Consider the following 12,718-nt stretch of genomic DNA (forward strand, 5'->3'; position numbering starts at 1 on the left):
ATATATATATATATATATATATATATATATATATATATATATAAGCACACACACGCATATGTTAAATTTTCTTTCAGGAAGTGTTAATATATTGATCATGAGTAGAAATTTTATTTCATCTTTTAAGATTGTGAATGTTATCTTGATTTTGTTCTCTAAAAATTTTCATGTCTTTTTTGTTCAGGAAAAAAGAAAGACTAAATAGAAATTATGGTGAGTATATGAATTTAGACAATGACTACATATGTACATGTATGGGGTGGGGGGATATTGAGACATCTGGAGGATTGGGTTAGAGAGCTGTATGACAAAGGTACTGCAAATTCTTGAAGGAATAAGTGACTGTGAGAAATTTAATTAAACATACCATTACATAAATGACCTGGCAACAACTCACATCAGCAATATTATTTGGATTCTAAGGGGTCTGGAATATAACTCTCTTTGGTCCTCAAAAGTCCTTCACTGACACTTCATTAGGATATTGCAGGGGCCTTGGGTCATTGTGCATTATGACACAGAGTTCAAGTTATCATAATAAAAAAAAAAGCCAAAAGAATTAAAGTAATGTACTTCTCATCACACATAGCTGCAATTTGAAGAGAGAAGTGTTCTAGAATCCTGAAAAAAAAAGTAGCTACAATCAACTGTTTTTGCTTTTCTTCCATTGTGTGACTATGAACTTCTTCTCCAGTACCTTGGATTCAAAATCACCACCTGTTTGCTGAAGATGCACATTTCCTAAGGGCAGTGGATATACCACCAGGATTGTGTTCAGTACAATCTCAGTTCAGATTGAGCCTCCATTAACTTAGTAGCTCTGCGACCCTAGGCAAGGCATTTAACTCCTGTTTGCCTCATCTTCCTCATATTTAAAATGAGAATAATTATATCATCAGGTTTGTTGTAATGATCAAGTGAGATAATAACTCAGCACAAGGTCTGGTTTATAGTAAGTGTTGTAGAAATGGTTGTTTGTTTGTTGTTGTTGTTATAGATGTTTGTTTCCTTCCTTCTTTCCCCTAACAGTTTACCTTATTCTCGTTCCAAACAAATTTCTGACATTCCATTCTCTATTTACTGTTCTCCTCTGCTGGCCCTTTTGGGGGGCTACTTGTTTCATATTTTAAAATATCCTCTACATTCCCTTACATTTATCTTTTAGTCTTATACTCCTGGCAATCGGGGTACCTCCAGAAGCTACTGCTTCTCTAACAAACCTTTCAAAAACTGAGAAGTCCTTCTCCTGTGTCACTCCTACCACAGTTATGTGGTGATAAAATTTTCACTCAAACTTGAGCCAGGACTAGGAAAAACTAAGATGCCTTGCTTTTCATTCATTCTTCCAGAATACTCCTTTGTCACTATCACTTAAACCCTTTTTTGAGATATACTTCATTCGCTTGTATCTCTAAATCTAGAATATTTTTCTCTGTAATTCCTTGCCTCCTATTCATTCCATTTTTTCAAAGTTCAGAACTCTCACTTAAAAATATTTTTGTTAGAGTTCTTTTCTAAAAATTTTCATATAACTTACTAGTGATATTGTCCTCAACACACACACACACATACACACACACAATTGCAGTTAATAAAAACAAAATCATTTGCCATTTCTAAAAAGGCTGCTATACTCCCCCTCATTTGTCAGCTATATTCCACCACTTTTCTACAGAAATATAGGAGTCATGCTTCACCAGAAGTCCTCTAGTCATAGTTAGTCACTGCATTTATCAATATTCCAAGTGTTTCATTGATGTTTTCTTTTATATTAGCATGGTAATAGGGTATGTTAAAATAGTATCCTGTTCTGGTGTCCCTGACCACCACTACCCATTCTAGTTAGTATAGCAAGTTATAATTTATCATCATAAAGCAGCAATAGCAGGGTCTACCAGATCAAAGGGTTTACCAGTTTCTTGCAAACTATATCATAAATTAACTTAAAAATGTCACCTCCTGAGTCTGTAGGCTAAATCATGTGAAACCAGTTAGACATTGCTGTATAGGCGAGCTATCTGCTAGGGTCTTTAAACCTCAGATATGCTGCAGATTTTCAAAATAAGAATATTAGAAAACCAAATTTTGCTGATAACCTTGAGATTATGTAGAAGTTAGTGTATTCTTCCCAAGATGGTGTTTATAAGAGTTAGTCTGTCCCCAAACAAAACCCTACAAAAATGAGATCCAACTCATGCCTTCTGAGCACTATTCCTAAGTACTAATGGTTCACGCTGCCCAAGTGCTCCCAATTCCAATTTATGGTTAAATAAGCAATTCTCTAAGGTTATCCACTCCATTCTCTTCCCACTCTGCTTCCTCTATGACCCCATCCCTATTCCCACATGATTCTATACCCCTTCTTGCTCCCTGAACTCCCTCTGCCATTTGTCTCAGTACTTTCTGTACTGTTTGCCACTTTATCTCTGTGCCTTACTAAAGTGATATTGAAGTATTATTACTTCCATTTTGGTCTTACCTACATAGCACACAAAGAACTGAGCATATCTGTCCCCACATAATAATTCCATATAAATGGCAATTCATTGGCAAATTGCATTCATGAATCTGCTTAGTTCACTCTGTATTAGTTCAAATAGGGCTTCTTTTGTTTGTCTGAATTTTACATATTTACCATCTTCAATGACTTCATATATGACATGTGGTTTAGTGTTTCCACAATTTATAGACACTGATTTTTCTTACAAAAAGTATTACCACAGATAATTTTGTACATATAAAATTTTCCTTTTGACTTTTACTTTCAGTGGGCAAATTGATATGTCTCAATAAGAGGGTATGAACTCTTTACCCTTTTTAGTAATAATATTCAGTCTAATTTACAACTCTGCCAGGAGTACATTGATGCACTTGTCTTACCACAGAACTTTCAAAAATTACCATTTTTTCTTTTGTCATCATTATAATCTATTGGACATCAGAGGAAATTTTAGATATGATTTAATTTGTACTTCTTTTATTATTAGCATTTTAGAACACTATTTCATAATTTCATTGATAGTTGGAACTTTTTTCTTTTCAAAATGTTTTGTATTCTCAGAACTTTTTTTTCTATTGTTGAATTGTTATTGACATTAGATATTTGTCTTAATTTTTGAACAAATTTTTGAAAAAGTATTTCCTAACTATCTTGCATATCAGATATTAATCAGAGTTATGTACTGTAAAGATTTTCCATCAATTAAAAACTTATTTGTTGATTTTCTTCTTGCCTCTATTTATTATTTTCTGGATTTTGCTACCATGCCTCAGCTATTTTTTTAAATCCTGGAGTACCCTCAGCACTTGGGGCCTCATTACCCTCAAACAATTTGTCTTCTTTGTGAATTTTTACCATGGAAGTTCTTTTGTTGAGTTCCCTTCAAGGTCAAAATCTTGGGGAAAGGCCATAGTTTAACAAAATTTGTTCCCATCCTGGTTCTGTTTCAGTTTTTTCAGAAATTCATACCTTCTTCTCACATAAAGACATATTAAGCACTTAATAAATGCTTAGTCTCTTGTTGCTATCTAATTGTGAAAATTTTTTTCCCAATTTATTTAATCACAATTATCTGCTCTCTCTTTTATAATCATTTATTCCTTTATTTAACTTAAAATATTGGTCCCATAACATGTGTTTCTTTCCATTTTCCTATTTTTTTTATCTTACTGATTAAAAGTAGCAGTTAGGTCATATAGGCATTTACAACTTATTTTAACTACATAGTGTGAGGTGTTTGTCTAAATCTAATTTCTGCCAAATTCTTTACAATTATCCTGGATAAGTCTTACTCTTCAAAATAATTAATATAGTCACACTCAAGAATTTCAATATACATGCTGATGTACCTTTAAGTATCTTCATTTCCAAGTATTTAAGTCTCCTCAGTTCCGCTGACCTATATCTAAAGTTGCAGAACCTTATAGACCATAAAGTAGAATGGACTTAGAGGCAGGTAGAAATGGATGCAAGACTAATTGTTGACAACTACTAGCTATGGGACTATAGTACTTTGTTAGATCATATAGGTTGTTCAATGCCCAAAATGGCATGAATTCTTGTTATATGTCAAAGCAAAGTGCCACATGTGATGGATAAATTACTGATAATATAAGACAAGGTGATGAAAAAATATATATGTATGCATACACATACATGCATGTGTGTATATGTATGTATGCATGCGTGTATAATTTTATTCTCAACAACTTCAATTAAAAAAATAACTTTACTTTTACATTATATTTTCCTGAGCACTTATGAAAAAATAACTTCCTCTACCATCTTTCTCATCCTCAACAGGCTGCAAGCCTGACTTTTGGCCATTTGTATAGTCAATATAATGATGTGAAAAGCTGCTCTTTAATTAACTTCACACTATATGTTATGATTTGTCTTAAATAAGGGCCTTAGTTGGATAATAACAAAAAGGAAATACCCTTTGAGTTGTATTAATTCATTCACTTAATTGGGGGTTGAGGGAGGAGGAGAAGGAGAGCAAAAATAGAACTTAGAGCAGTGGAGCTGTAATTTTGAAAAAAAATATATTTAGTAAACATAATTCTAAAATCTTATCTAAAATGTAATAATGAAATACCCAGTGTGCAAAAATATTAGTGATTAAAAGACAAAAAAATTTTTCTGCTTTCAAAGAACCTCATCCTACTGGTAAGATGTAGAATGCAAATTTGTTAATGAGTATGCATACATGCATGTCATTATGCACACATGTGCCAATACATGTCTATGTGTCCACATGCTTATACATATTGTATGTGTATATAAATATATTGTGGGTACATAAATATATCAGTGTGGCATTGTGTGTATGGATATAATTTCAGGAGGAAGCATAGAGTTAATATAACAACTAAGGGATTTAGGTAAGAGGTAAATGATGCATGAGCTGAGTGTTGAGGAAGTTTTCAATTCTAAGAATCAGAGGTTTAATGTATTTCTGGTGGGTAAGTTTGGAAGGGTTATTCAGCTATCATTTTTGCTTCCTTCCTTTCTAGAAATATTTTCAAATAATATTAATATGCCTGCACTGCCCTTTACACATTTACTTGCAATTAAAAAAAATGAAGCCCAGAATAATACTGAAACATAGGTATTTTAAGGATGAAACAGTGTAGGGATGAAAATACCACAAAGAACACTTGGTTTAGCACATATGAAGACATGGATATGAATGACAGAATAATTTGGTTTTTGGCTGTTTGACCTTGTGTAATTCCTCTGCGACCCATATTGTTCATCTATAAACTAACATTCTTGGTCTAGTAGGTTTCTAAGTTTCTTTTCAACTCTAAATCTTACTTTTATTCTTCATTTTATAGAAAAGGAGACAGAGGGGCAGCTAGGTGGCGCAGTGAGTAGAGTGCCAGCCTTGGAGTCAGCAGAATCTGAGTTTAGATCCCACCCCAGACACTTAATTAAAAACAAACAAACACAAACACCTAGCCTTGTGACCTTGGGTAAATTACTTAACCCCAATTGCCCTCCAAAACAAAAAAAGAAAAAGAAAGAAAAGGAAAGGAAAGGAAACAGAGACTCAGAGAGGATAAATATCAAATTTTACCATAAATAATTGATAGAATCAGATTTTTAACCCCCTTTTTAATTCCAAGACTAGTATACTTTTTAACAAGTCAAATTGCCTCATGAAGGTGCTACTCTTTCTAACTGGAACATATATTAATAATGTTCAACTAGAATATTCATACAAAGTCAAGAAATTGTAATTCTATGTTGATCTACCTACAAGTAGAAGGATGGATATATAATGGAGTATATCTTTAGGAATAACAAACACATTACTCTACTTGCCTCTCTCTCCTCTCCCCTCACTCCAGGGGAGTTAACAGTAGAGTGTATTGTGTCGATGCTTGTATAGAAACTGAATAAATATATAATTTCCTCAGTGCATTCAGAATCATGTCTGTGTTACTTTAATTGGTTTAAATCTCATATTTTTTATTTGTTTGCTTTTGGTAGGGTTAGGAAATTGGCATCCAAATTTGAAAGAATGGTCGTTCATATTTCTATCTCTCAAGCAAATAAAACATTTCCACTTTTTGATCAATTTCATCCACTGCAATGACCATAGTTCTACTTGTAGGCCTCAAAGCTCTCTGTAGCATAATTAGATCCTAGAAATGTCTTCTCTCCTCCCTTTGCAGCTGTCTTATTAAAAAAAATGCAATTGGGAAAGAAAAAAAATGTACATTTATTTCTGATGAGAAAAGAATGAATTTGGCATTTTGTGATGCCACAGAATAGCTTCAAATGAGGTGTGTATCTCAATCAGATAAATCTTCCCTTTCTAATGCATGGACCAATCTGAGTGCCTCCTTGGTCTCAATAATTTTAATTAAGCAATTTTACCTTCTGCTGTGGTCATTACCAGGAGATAATTGACTGAATCAGTAATGAAGCATTCTGTGGATACTAAACAAACAGCAAGGTTAATTATCTGGCAGTCATGTCTGTTATGGAAATATAATGCTGGCCTTACAAGTTTTTTGATCCCTTATAATGCTGCTTAGTAAAATCATAATAACCAAGATCCAAGAGCATGATGTCTGATGCAGTTGCTATACACTAGAGAATGCTCCAACAGATAATCAAGAATCTATTAAATGCAATAAAGATTGATGTGTTTTTTTTTAATAAGCTCCTTTCTATCTACAGCATGCTTTCTTTTCCTTATTTAATTGTTAATTTTGGAAATGGTTTCAGAATTCAATGATTACCTACCAAGTATATTTGACAGTTAAGATGGACTTTGCATTTAGCACCTGTCCAGAAGGTTTATTTGTTCCAATATATAACCTCCTTGCTGATCTGATATTTTATTTTTACTCAGCTATTGTTTTTCTCTTTTCTCTATTTGCCAATAAATCTATCGGTACCAGGTTATTTGATGAAAAAGATTGTTTTTAACAGGCACACTATTGAATTATGCATTTAATTCTGTTCACATTGTTTATTTCTTTAAAATAATAGTAATTGTAAAGTATTTTTTTCCTATTTGGTACAGATGTTGTAATTTGAAATTCAAAGTATATCTACAGCCCTGCTTTTTTGAGTAAAAATGAAACATTAAAAAAAAGCATTAAAATAAGATGATTTGATCTTTGACTTAAGGAAATATCAGAAGTTGTTCTGTTATTTTTATTTTTTTCTAAGGCAAATACTAAGCATAATATTATTAAATATTATGGTATTTCTCAGAATCATGGGGTTGTTCTGTCTTTGATTCAATTTATTTTATTTTAAAAATAATTGTACAATAGGAAGGGAAATAGGTTTTGAGTCAAAATATGTGTTTTCAAATTCTGGGTTTCCTAATTAAGCTATTTTATTATCTCTGGACCACAGATTTCTCATCTGTAAAATCAGTTAAGGGGACAGGAGAGAAATGTGTTCTACTATAGGGTGAAAGAACCTTCCATTTCTAAATGCGGAATCCATGATTTTATATGTTCAGGCATCTATTTCCTACATTTAACTGGAAATTTTTTATGCAAAAAGGCTAAGTAGATAATATTTACAACATGAAACACCTATATACTATTTGCTTTGATTTAATTAAGGGACAAGTTGTATGGGCAGTCTATGTATAGTTGTGTTTAATGTCCAAGGACTCAGAGTCTATCATTTTTACTGAGTGAGGTTATTTGCAACACCAAGGCATTATTTTGAGATTTAAAGCACCTACAAAGGAAGAGGACAGATTCATACCTTAACAGCTTAATAGCTTATCTCAGAATAATTGTCCATTTTGAATTACTTCAGGACCTTTTAATATGTTGTGTTTTGATTTGAAAATCTGTTAGAAAATTTTACATAATTAATAGTATCATAGATGTAGTGCAGAAAGGGATTTTAAAGTCAATTTTATCCAATGTCCTCATTTTACTGAAAAGAAAATTAAGACCCACTTGTGATACAGATAGGTCACATGAGAAATGGGATTTGAACCCATCTCCCATAACTCCAAATCCATGGAATTTTCCAATATTCAAAATTAAATTTGTGTTCAGTTCTCAAATCTTAAAATATTTGAATTTATCCATGAATTTTTGGTTTAAGTTAGATTGAAAATTCTCAACCTTGTATTCTTTAATTGAGCTGTTATTAGTAAAATCAATTTTTACTTCATATTGGTTTACCTATTGGAATCTTCATTGTGCCATGAATGGTGTCCCTTTCTTAGTGTTATAAGAAGATGTGTGTGTGTTTGAAAAAAAAAAAATATATATATATATATATATTCCCTTAAATCTATCTTGAGTAAAGAGTAAATTGTCATCATCAGGACTCCATATTTCATTCTCCACATTGATTGCCTAAAATTATAAAAGAGATGAAATTTTTATTATCAGAATCCTATTCTTCTACATTGTTTTCACATATCTATATGATGAATGTAATAGCCAAAAACAAAAACTAAAAAACATAAAAAGGAATAAAATCATATATAATGACTTAGTAATTAAATAATAGAACCAACCAAATGAATACAAAAACAATTATATTTATTTATCTATACATATTAATATCTATATCTATCTCTCTATGTGGATAGAAAAAAATTCTGTATATACATACATGTATACATATACATATACTTTTGTTCACACTTTTCACATGTTCAACCTCTAGGTGACCCCTTTTGGGAATTTTCTTGGCAAAAATATTGTAATAGATTGCTGTTTCCTCCTCCATCTCATGGTACAGATGAGAAACTGAGGCAAAGAATGGTTCTATTGACTTGCCCATGGTCACAGAGCTAATAAATGTCTGATTACAGATTTGGACATGACAAGATTACTTGTCCTGCTTGCAAGCCCAGGGCCCTGTCCACTGTGCCACTCAGCTGTCTAAATATCTACATATGCACATACACACATATTTTTACACATGCACACATACATACATTTTTGTATATGTATGTGTATATACACATACACAAATTATGTATATATGCATACATATTTGCTGTGTCTTTTTTTAAATTTCTAAGTCAATTTGAAGTTTGGATATTTTTGCTTTATCAAATGTACATATGCATACATCTATAAGCATTTCTGTACATATACATATAGATACACACATAGTCATTGGTATACAGTTTTGTAATGGCAGATTTTGTTTTGCAAAATGTTATTTCTAGATGTCCTTCTTTCCTTATTTATATATTTTTTTCATTTCAAAGGTACCATAATAACATATATATGTGTATATGTGTGTATATATCTCTATGAGTCTGTGTGTATGATCATGATTTAATTACTAGACATAATATCCAGATTGTTTTGTTTTTGTTAATAAAAAATATCAAGGTGGAGGGGTCCAGATGATTGAGTAAAAGCAGAAATTTACTTGAGCTGCCACTCTAACCACCTCCAATACCTGTAAAATATGAGTCTAACAAAATTTAAGAGCTACAGAACCCACAAAATGAAAGAGAGAAACAAATATTCTGCTGAAGAAAACCTGGCAGACTTGCAGGAAAGCTCTATAACATCAGGCTGGGAGCAGAGCACAGTCCTTCATGAGTGGATGGGTCCAGACCAGCATTCCAGACCAACTGGAAAAGACTTCAAGAGAGTGAAACAATGGCAGCTGTGGTGTTTTCCAGACTTCTCAACCCATAAACACCAAAGAGAAAGGAAAACATAAGTGATGAATCCTGTTGATACTGGGTGAGAGAAAAGTGGGGTTGGGCCTCTGCCTCCAGAAGGGAGAGGTGAAAACTGCTGCTGCTGCTTCTGCTTTTAGCTCCAGGTCTACAGATTATAGCGGGACTAAGTGTCTGTCCATAGGACATTTGAGGGAATTTCTCTGCTGGCACCTAGGCAGGATTCTCTTGCTTTGCGCTTCTTAGATCTGGGTTGCAGTCTTGGGTGTTGGTCCTGGTGTGAGGTGCACTGTTGTGGCAGAGCTTGTTGAGGCTATGGGGAGAAAGTCCTCCTCACAGTTCTGAGGCAGAAGCCTAGAAAAAAAATCTGACAACAGCTGTGCAAAAGCCCAGAAATTTGCCAAACAGTACTCTCCACTCTGGAAGCAGAGATCTACCATAGCAAAGGGTTCAAAAGTCAAGTAATTGGCTGTCAAGAAGAGAAATCAGACTATAGAATCTTTTTTTAAGGACAAAGAGCATCAAAACATAGAAATGGAAGAAAGCAAAAAAAGTCAAACTCCTGCATCAAAAGCCTCCAAAAAAAAATATAAACTGGTCACAAGACAATGGAGGAGGTTGAGAATGATTTTGAAAATAAAGTAAGAGTAGAGGAAAAATGGGGAATATAAATGAGAACATTGGAAGAAAATCATGAAGAACTAGTCAACAGCCTGACTGAAGAAAATAACTCCTCAAAATTTAGACTAACTCAAATGGCAAAAGAAGTCCAAAAAGCCGATTAGGAGAAATATGCCTTAAAAAGCAGAAATGGTCAGATATAAAAGGAATTTCAAAAACTCATGAAGAGAATAATTCCTTCAAAATTACATTGGAGTAAATAGAAGATAATGACTTTATGAGACATCAAGAGACTATAAAACAGATTCAAAAGAATGAAAAAATAGAAGGCAATGTGAAATACCTCATTGGAAAAACCACTGACCTAGAAAATAGATCCAGGAGAGAAAATTTAAAAATTATTGGACTACCTGAAATCCATGATAAAACAAAAAGAAACTAGGCATCATCTTTTAAGAAATTCTAAAGGAGAATTGCCTTGATATTTTTTTTAAAAGAGGGCAAAATAGAAATTGAAAGAATTCACTGATCACCTCTTTAAAAAGATCTCAAAAAGAAAATTCCTAGGAATATTATTGCCAAATTCCAGAGTTTCAGAGCAAGGAGAAAATATTAGAAGCTGTCAGAAAGAAACAATTTGTGTATTGTGTGAACACAATAAGGATAACACAAAATCTAGCTTCTACATTAAGAGATTGCAGGACATTGAATATGATATTCTGGAGGTAAAAGGAGCTAGGGTTAAAACCAAGAATCACCTACCCAACAAAACTGAGTATAATACTTGAGGGGAAAATATGGATAGTCAATGAAATAGAGGACTTTCAAGTATTCTTGATTAAAAAACCAGAGCTTAAAAGAAAATTTGACTTTCAAATATAAGAAGCAAGAGAAGTATGAGAAGGTAAAAAAGGAAAAAGAAAACTTAAGGGACTTATTATAGATGAACTATTTACATTCCCACATGGATAAACAATAATTATAACTCATGAGACTTTTCTTAATATGATGATGATTAAAGGGCATATATATGAATATATGCATATATAGGAGGGTGTGTGTGTATGTGTGAACATACATAAATAGACAGAGGGCACAGGATGAGTTGAATATGAAGGGATGATGTCTAAAAAAATAATATAAAGAGGTGAGAGAGGAATGTATTGTGAGAAGGAGAAAGGGAGATATAGAATAGGGTAAATTATCTCACATAAAAGAGGTAAGAGAAAACTGTTACAATGGAGGGAAAGAGCAGGACGGTGAAAGAGAGTAAGTCACCCTTATTCTCACTGGATTTTCTTAAGGAGGGAATAACAAAAACACTCTATTGGGTATTTTACCCTACAGAAGGTAGAGGGAAGGGGATAAGAGAGAGGGATGATAGAAGGGAGGACAGATTGGGGGAAAGGGTAGTTAGAAACGAAAATTTTTGAAAAGCAACAGGGTCAAAAGAGAAAATAGAATAAATGGGGAGTGGGACAGGATGGAGGGAAATATAGTTAATTTTTCACAATATAACTGCTACGGAATTTTTTTTTCATAACCAGACATGTACAACGTACATTGAATTGCTTATCTTCCCAGTGGGAGGGGATGAGGAGGAAAGAAAGGAAGGAATCTTAAAATCAAAGTTTTAAAAACAAGTGTTAATGTGCAACTGGGAAATAAGATCTACAGGCACTTGGAGATAGAAATCCATCTTGCCCTACAAGAACATAGGCAAGGGGGGAGGGGTAGAATCGGGGAGGACACAAGAAAGAAAAGATTGGGGGAAGCTTATGGAAAGAAAATTTGTAACTCAAAATCCTATGGAAATGTATATTGAAAATTAACTAACTAAATGAATAAATATGAAACTGAACTTTACAATGTTTCAATTTTTATTTTCATATTATTACATCTTTCCTACATCAAAAATCATGACCACTTTGAAGAATCATATAAATTTCTTTATGGTGTTCCAAAATACTTTCAACTAATAAGATATTTAAGTTCTTAATTTCCAAAAGCCCTGCCAATCTTAAAATTTACATTTGTGTGATTTTTGTCCTAGTATGTGTAAGGTACTACATCAAGAATGTTTAGACTTGCATTTATCTGGATATTAGAGATTTTGAGTCTATTTTCATGTCATTATTAATTTTTTTCTACCTTTGAAAGTTGAACCTTGTTCCACAGCAGTGTTTGTATTAGTCATTTACATATGAGTGAGTTCTTCCTAGATTCTAACTATCAGACATTTATTTCATAAATTTATTTCAAATATTTTTACAAAATTTAAAATTTTCCTATGAGACATTTTTGTTGTGCATTTTTATGCTATCAAGTTTATAGGTTATGTCTTCAATAATTTGTTCAATTTTTAAAAATTCAAAATCATATTCCTATTCTCCATGGTTGGAGAGATTATTTTGAAGAAGTAAACAAGAAAGAAACTAACATCTATT

The sequence above is a fragment of the Petaurus breviceps genome, unplaced genomic scaffold (genome assembly GCF_028583685.1).
Source record: "Petaurus breviceps papuanus isolate PSGF00001 unplaced genomic scaffold, PetGlider_PUasm1.0 90683, whole genome shotgun sequence".
In the NCBI taxonomy this organism is placed as follows: Eukaryota; Metazoa; Chordata; class Mammalia; order Diprotodontia; family Petauridae; genus Petaurus; species Petaurus breviceps.